Source organism: Helianthus annuus, chromosome 10 (genome assembly GCF_002127325.2).
Source record: "Helianthus annuus cultivar XRQ/B chromosome 10, HanXRQr2.0-SUNRISE, whole genome shotgun sequence".
Taxonomy (NCBI): Eukaryota; Viridiplantae; Streptophyta; class Magnoliopsida; order Asterales; family Asteraceae; genus Helianthus; species Helianthus annuus.
Genome location: NC_035442.2, coordinates 152,640,181 through 152,646,726, shown reverse-complemented (window position 1 = coordinate 152,646,726; position 6,546 = coordinate 152,640,181). Strand labels below are relative to the sequence as shown.

Genomic DNA, 6,546 nt, shown 5'->3' with positions numbered 1-6,546 from the left:
GGTTCCTGCCATCTCCATCACTTCCTTGTGCCATTGAGCAAAATGCATCCATCTTGTTTTGACTCGGTGGGTAATCAAATACGCTCTTGCTTGAACCCATATGCTTTTCTTCACGATCCGGTGGGTGATTTCTTCTCATTCTTTGGAACACCTTTTTACTAAACCCGCTATCATCCACCTTAACAAACTCGTAACTAATCATCTTCGTCTGAACATTAAATGACAACTTACGGTTCTTTTCGGTCATGTTAATGATTCCTTCTCTACAATCAATTTGAGCATTTGCCGTATAGAGAAACGGTCGACCCAAAATCACCTTTTGTTGTGACGCCATCGTGGTAGTAGCATAACCTAAAACCAGAAAATCCACTGGGTATTCGAATTCTCCCAACCGAATCATAACATTCTTAATTATTCCTCGTGGACGCCTCCAACTCTCATCCACCAAGCTCACCATGGTGTCTACATCTTCAAGCGGACCGAAATCGTACATGTCATATAAATCGCCTGGTAGCACACTCATGCTCGCCCCATAGTCCAACAATGCATGAGGGATTTTTAATTTTCCCACACGGATAGGCACAATTGGTGCTCCATGCTCTTTATCATTCTCTCCATCGGCATCCTTTTTCAAACCTGCATTTATTTGACACGAAGAGGTTAGACATTTTTCATTAAATTCGGTACTAGGAACGGTGCTTACCACATTGATATTAACGCCTTTTATGTTCTTGGGATTTGTCACCGTATCACTTGGTAGCTGGCCTTTTGCTTTCTTCAAAATCGCCACTTCACTCGCAAGTTGACCCATTTGAGTAGTCAAAGTTTGAATAGCTTTATCACGGGCCTCGTCCTTTTGCATCCGAACCTCATCACGTTGATTCATTCGTTGCATTTCAACTTGCATCGCCTTCCACATCTCCATTACTTCATTTCCACCCGAAGAGCTTTGACCCGTTTGATATTGCCTTTGAAATCCTTGGTTTCCTTGGAAATTCAGGTTAGCTTAATTTGAAGGGTTCCCATACCGAAAGTTCGGGTGGTTTCTCAACCCGGGGTTGTAAGTGTTAGAATTCATATTGAAGTTTCTACCACCCCCTCCTTGACCTTGTACCGCATGAACTTCTTCATATTGCCCATCCACCATTCCTTGGCAATTTTCAGCCGCATGACCTATTTCATTACACAATGCACAAACATCATAAATTTGATTAGTAGTTTGAACCTTACCATCGTCAACTGCATGAACTTGCGATCTCGTGACAGCCGGTCGTGCTCTCCTTGATGCTTGAGCTTTCCTCTTTGAGGTAATGGCCATTTGTTCCAAGAACTCCCAATCCTCATCTTCATAATTTGTGCCAAAAGTCCCATTTGTGATGGACATTAGATCACGTGCATCCTTGGCACACAACCCTTCATGAAAGGCGTTCATCAACTCCCAAAGCTCAATCCCATGATGTGGACAATTTTTTATCATCATATTTAAACGGTCGAAAGCTTCATGGAACATTTCTCCTTGTTGTTGTTGAAAACTTCTCAACCCTTTTCTCGCATCATTGGTCTTTTGGGCGGTATAAAATTCATCTAAGAATGTTTGTTGCATTTCCCCCCAAGTATAAATAGATGCCGAAGGCAAAGTGTAAAACCACTTCTTTGCCTTATCTTCCAAAGAAAATTGAAACAAAACCAACTTCACATCATCGGCCGAAAAACCTTGACTCCCAAGAGTGTTGCAAATTGAGTCATAGGCCTCCAAATGAAAATAAGGTTCCTCCGTCGCTAGACCCTTATATTTCGACAAACTTTGTAAGGAGTTAGTCCTTACTTCAAAAGTTCTTCCTTGGTTATTATGAGGAATAACCACCGGTGAAGGATTGTGAGTGATCACTGGCCTAAAATGCGCTTCAATACCCCTCGCATTTTCTCTAAGATGCCTCCTTGGTACACCAAACCGACCCCTTGGACGAACTTGACCCATTGGTCTTTGTATAGGCCCTTGTGGTGCATTTGGTTGTTGAAATTGTTGTTGTGGCACCGGTGGGTGTTGAATTGGCCTTTGGAATTGTGGTTGCACATTTTGTAGGCGAACTTGTTGCAAAGGTACCGGACGTTGCAATTGCGGCCCTGGTGGCCTAGGCCTCACATGTTGGGGTATGAGTTGTTGTTGTTGCACTCCACCAACATTCGGCATTACTTGCATTTGGCCTTGCATATAACCGTATTCCCCTTGATCTCCATCACCCCGTAAACATACCCATCTTCATCATACCCCTCAAACTCATCAAATCCTTCATCATACCTATCTCCTTGAATTCCCGACGATTGCCCAAATGGAAGAGTTGAGTATTGGAAACCCGAGTGGTTTGATGGTCGAAACGGTGTAGCATGGACAATGGACGAAATTGGTGCTATGGTATGGCTTGAATATGACGGACCCGCACCCGGGAAGAAATGGGATAATGGTGGTATAGTAGTGGAAGGGTTAAATGTGATGGTTGGTTCTTCTTGTGTAGTAATGGGCTGTGTGGTGTTGGTTGATGTGACATTTTGAAGTATGGTGGGTTCGGTAGTATTTGGTGGAATGGTGGTATTTGGTGAAGGTTGAGTGGATGTTGGTATAAATGATGAGGTGGATTCACCCGTAGTGGGTGGTGGTGGTGGTGGATCCATGTATCGAAGTGGTGTAATCGGTGTAATTGGTGTTGTTGGTGAACTGCTGATTGTATTTTCCCTTAACAAAATTCGGTTTGCTCGATTTCCGGATCAAACACTAGTGGTGAAAGCTTGTGAGAGCTTCTAGTACGCATGCACCTGTAAATACCTGCACACTAAACACACCTCGCGTAAACCAGAAAAATAACAAACTCAAAGCAAGAACAAAAATAACACACGTTGCGCACTACTCCCCGGCAACAGCGCCAAAATTTGACGTGATGTCGTGGTCACAATCAAATTTAATCCCAATAACAACTATATAGATAGTGGCAAGCGGGTATCGAACACAGGGAGTTTGTGGAAAATGTGCTATTTGAATTTTACTATGTTAACTAAAATTAAACTAAATGCAAATAAAAGTAAATTCAAGAGTTGCTTTGATGGGATTGGTTTTTAAAACTAAGAATACTAATTAATTTGCAAAATGTAAGTTGAGTTTGTAAATAATTTGGAGACGAATGACCATCCTAGGTTTCCAGTTTGCTTCAACAGTTGTGATATCATCTACTAGAAAGAACTACATAGACATAGTTCGGGTGTAATTACTTATTGTGATAAAAGGGAACGAAGTACTCAGATTCCTAGAACGTGATGTTGTTACCCGATGACCAATCAACCCTTACCCAATCCTAATTCTACCCATGATATCTCGATTGCCAACGGCACCAAGAACGTATGGTTTCAAACTAGAATGTCATAAGAATTAACAACTTACAAATAAGAAATCACACACCATGATAAACAAGACATAGATAGAGTTCACCATTCTAGAAATATGGAATCAAAACACAATTGTTTCATACAAACCTTCACCCTAGGATGACCATAAAGAACTTAGCCACTCATGGCTTGGACCAACATTGTAGCAAAAAGTAGAAGAGAAATAATGTTTACAAAGTTCACCAACAATAACTAACTAGAGATTAAGTGATAAGATAGTTCAAAGATGATGTTCTTCATGCCCTCAAGTGCCTCATATACTCCAATTTTCGTTTACAATCAAGTAGTAACCGAAATCATATGATAAGACATCATAAATCTCCTTGAAATGACCAATTAATGCATAAGTTACATTATTGGATCAGTCAGTGCCGTAAGCTACGCCGCCTGCCGTAGCTTATGGCGGTCAATAGGGTCAGAAAGTCAATACAGCGCCGTAAGCTACGCCAGGTACCGTAGCTTACGGCACTCAGCATATCCTTACGGCACATGGAGTCTGTCTTACGGCATACATCTTGGCACTTGGTGTGGGGGCCGTAGCCTACGGCAGAGGCCGTAGGTTACGGTGCTGTATCCTCTTTTTCCTCATTTCTTCATTAAAAACTTGATTTTCTTTGCATCTTGATTATGCCATCTTCCCACATCCATCTAAGCTTCCTAATTCCAGCATCTTGAGCACTTTAACACCTGCACATCAAATCATCTAGTGGTTACCAAGTTCAAGCGATTAACCGAATAAAGCATGGAATGTGCATATATTTAGACCTTTTAAGGGTTGTCCTACGGACCACCCGTCAAACTCCTCCTCTTGAGCTCTGATACCACTTGTAGGATCGCGATCTGACCCGAACGAGTCGTTCAGAGGAGTTTTACTTCGTTTCAGGTGCGGAATAACAAGAAACGAAGGTAGAAACAGCTTATTCTTCACTTAATCTACTGATTGTATTAATTGTCAACAATTACAGCTCAATATTTACACCGGCAGTACTTCGGCATGGAATACAAGGCAATGTTCTTTGATTTCGGTCATGTAACCCTATATATATGCCAGAGATTTCGCTCCAAGAGACATGTGTCCATATGAGCTAAACCTCATATGTTCACATAAGCGAAATCATCTTGTTCACAAGGGCGAAACCCCCTGACTAAGACCATATAAGCGAAATCACCTCACTAACACCATACACTCTCCTATTTTCTCGTAAAACGCGCCCTAATCTATACAATTCAAAGTAAGACTCGATACAAGACGAAGTCGACAGATGTAGTGCACCAACAGACTCCCCCTCAGATGTTGACGAGTCGACTATCGAGTCACGACAATGCTGTGTCTTCACTTCTTCAGTCTTGATCAGTCTCTGGGCTTTTCTCTCTCTCTATCTTCATCAACATACTCCTTTTTAGCCATATCTGCTTGAAAATCTTCAGACTCCCCCTCTCGATTTGCTGGCATTTCTTTGTTCTTCAGCAACGTCTGCTTCAGGATCATTGTCTGGTTCTTCATGTTCCACGATCAAAACCTGACTATTCCTGCACATTCTTAACTCAGAAGTACAATTTCTAATTTTAACAATTTGATAAACAAATGCATCAACAATCTGAATTAATCAGAAGACTCCCTCTCATAAGCATATGTACCACAATCAATCTCCCTCAGATTACACACACAAGATGAACCACTTGATGATTTATAAACATATTTTGACAATCAAGACATACTCCCCCTCACAACAATGTCATCATGTTTAGCACATGGAATTTTGAAAATCAGCTTTCCAACATCAGTTGTCGAAAATCTTTTTGATTTTTCAAAAATTTATGCTAAAACACACACAAAATCTTTTTGGATTTTTCTGAAAGAAAGTAACTAACACCACTTGAAGAAACAACAAAATGCAGAAATAAAATATTTACAAACAATATTTTTGTGAGTTCGTGTAAGAGGATCATATCAGTTTATGAGACATGTCACTAACACCGTTAAGCTTCATTACATGTTAAGTTCTAAAAAATTCACCTAGATTGTCAGTATATCGGTCCACTTAAATTTTCACACAAAGTTCAATTTATCCGAGATATGATATTAATGTCTTAGATACTAACTTATTCGTGTGTCCTACTACTTGAATATACTCCCATATCCAGATCCCAATATTCAGTCTTACAGGTGAGTATACCACAGCTGATATCTGTTTAGGGGTTAGATGCGAGGGCCGTGAGAGCTCAGGTCGATACTTCCGTATACGCAGAGAGATGACAGCTTCGACTTTTGGTGTTTCCCCTTTAGAGGATCTTTTGATTTACAACAGCAACGACTATCAATTTTATTGTTTCATCAGCATGCTGAGGGCGAAGCTATGTTTCAAGCTTTTGCAAAAAGCATTCTCCGGGGACTAGGTCAGAACTTCCATTCAGCAGAAGTCCCGGGATAATACCCCAGATATCACTGAGCATAAAGACCTAGTATCTCAGAATAAGAGACCTTTCAAACAAGATTTCAGGGGTTACCTATATATCCAAGAAGTTGTTAACCCACAGAACAAGCAAGTTTGAAATTTAGTTTATATCTCGTCACAATTTACTAAGTGTGTAAAAACCTACTGACATATCCACAGTGAAATTGTTTATCACATTTTATCTTTACAATTCTTTAGCATGTTGTGATAGTCTACTGATGTACTATCATTTCCTCTTTTCACAACAAAACTCATTTTTGATTTTTATCATGTTTTTGTCTTTTCAAAATTTTTAATGTTTTTGGATTTTCTAAATTTTCTACTCCCCCTAAAATGCAAACACATTTCTAAGAAAATTTGAAAACTTTCTAAGCTTTTGACCCATATGAAACATAAAATGTAAAATAAACTGTACGAAACTTGACAACTGACATCGAATCACATCAAATCGCTATTCACTAGACATAAACAATCAGAACTCCCCCTATCACAAACCATTTTCTCATTTAGATCTCAAAACACTTAAGTTTGTTTTAATCAAAATGATTTGTCCGGAAAATGAGTTTGTTTTTACCATTTGTAAGTTTAACACTTGTTAAGTATGGGGATATGGTTCATCATCTTGTTTATCAATCACATATGTAGTAAATCAAGT

At 39.8% G+C, this 6,546-nt stretch overlaps 1 non-coding gene across 1 annotated transcript; it reads left to right on the top strand.

Moving 5' to 3' along the window:
- The first annotated feature begins 1,448 nt into the window (after positions 1–1,448).
- On the top strand, positions 1,449–1,554 carry LOC118483568. Its single transcript, XR_004870858.1, has one exon. It is a non-coding gene; the product is annotated as a small nucleolar RNA R71 (small nucleolar RNA).
- Positions 1,555–6,546: the final 4,992 nt, after the last annotated feature.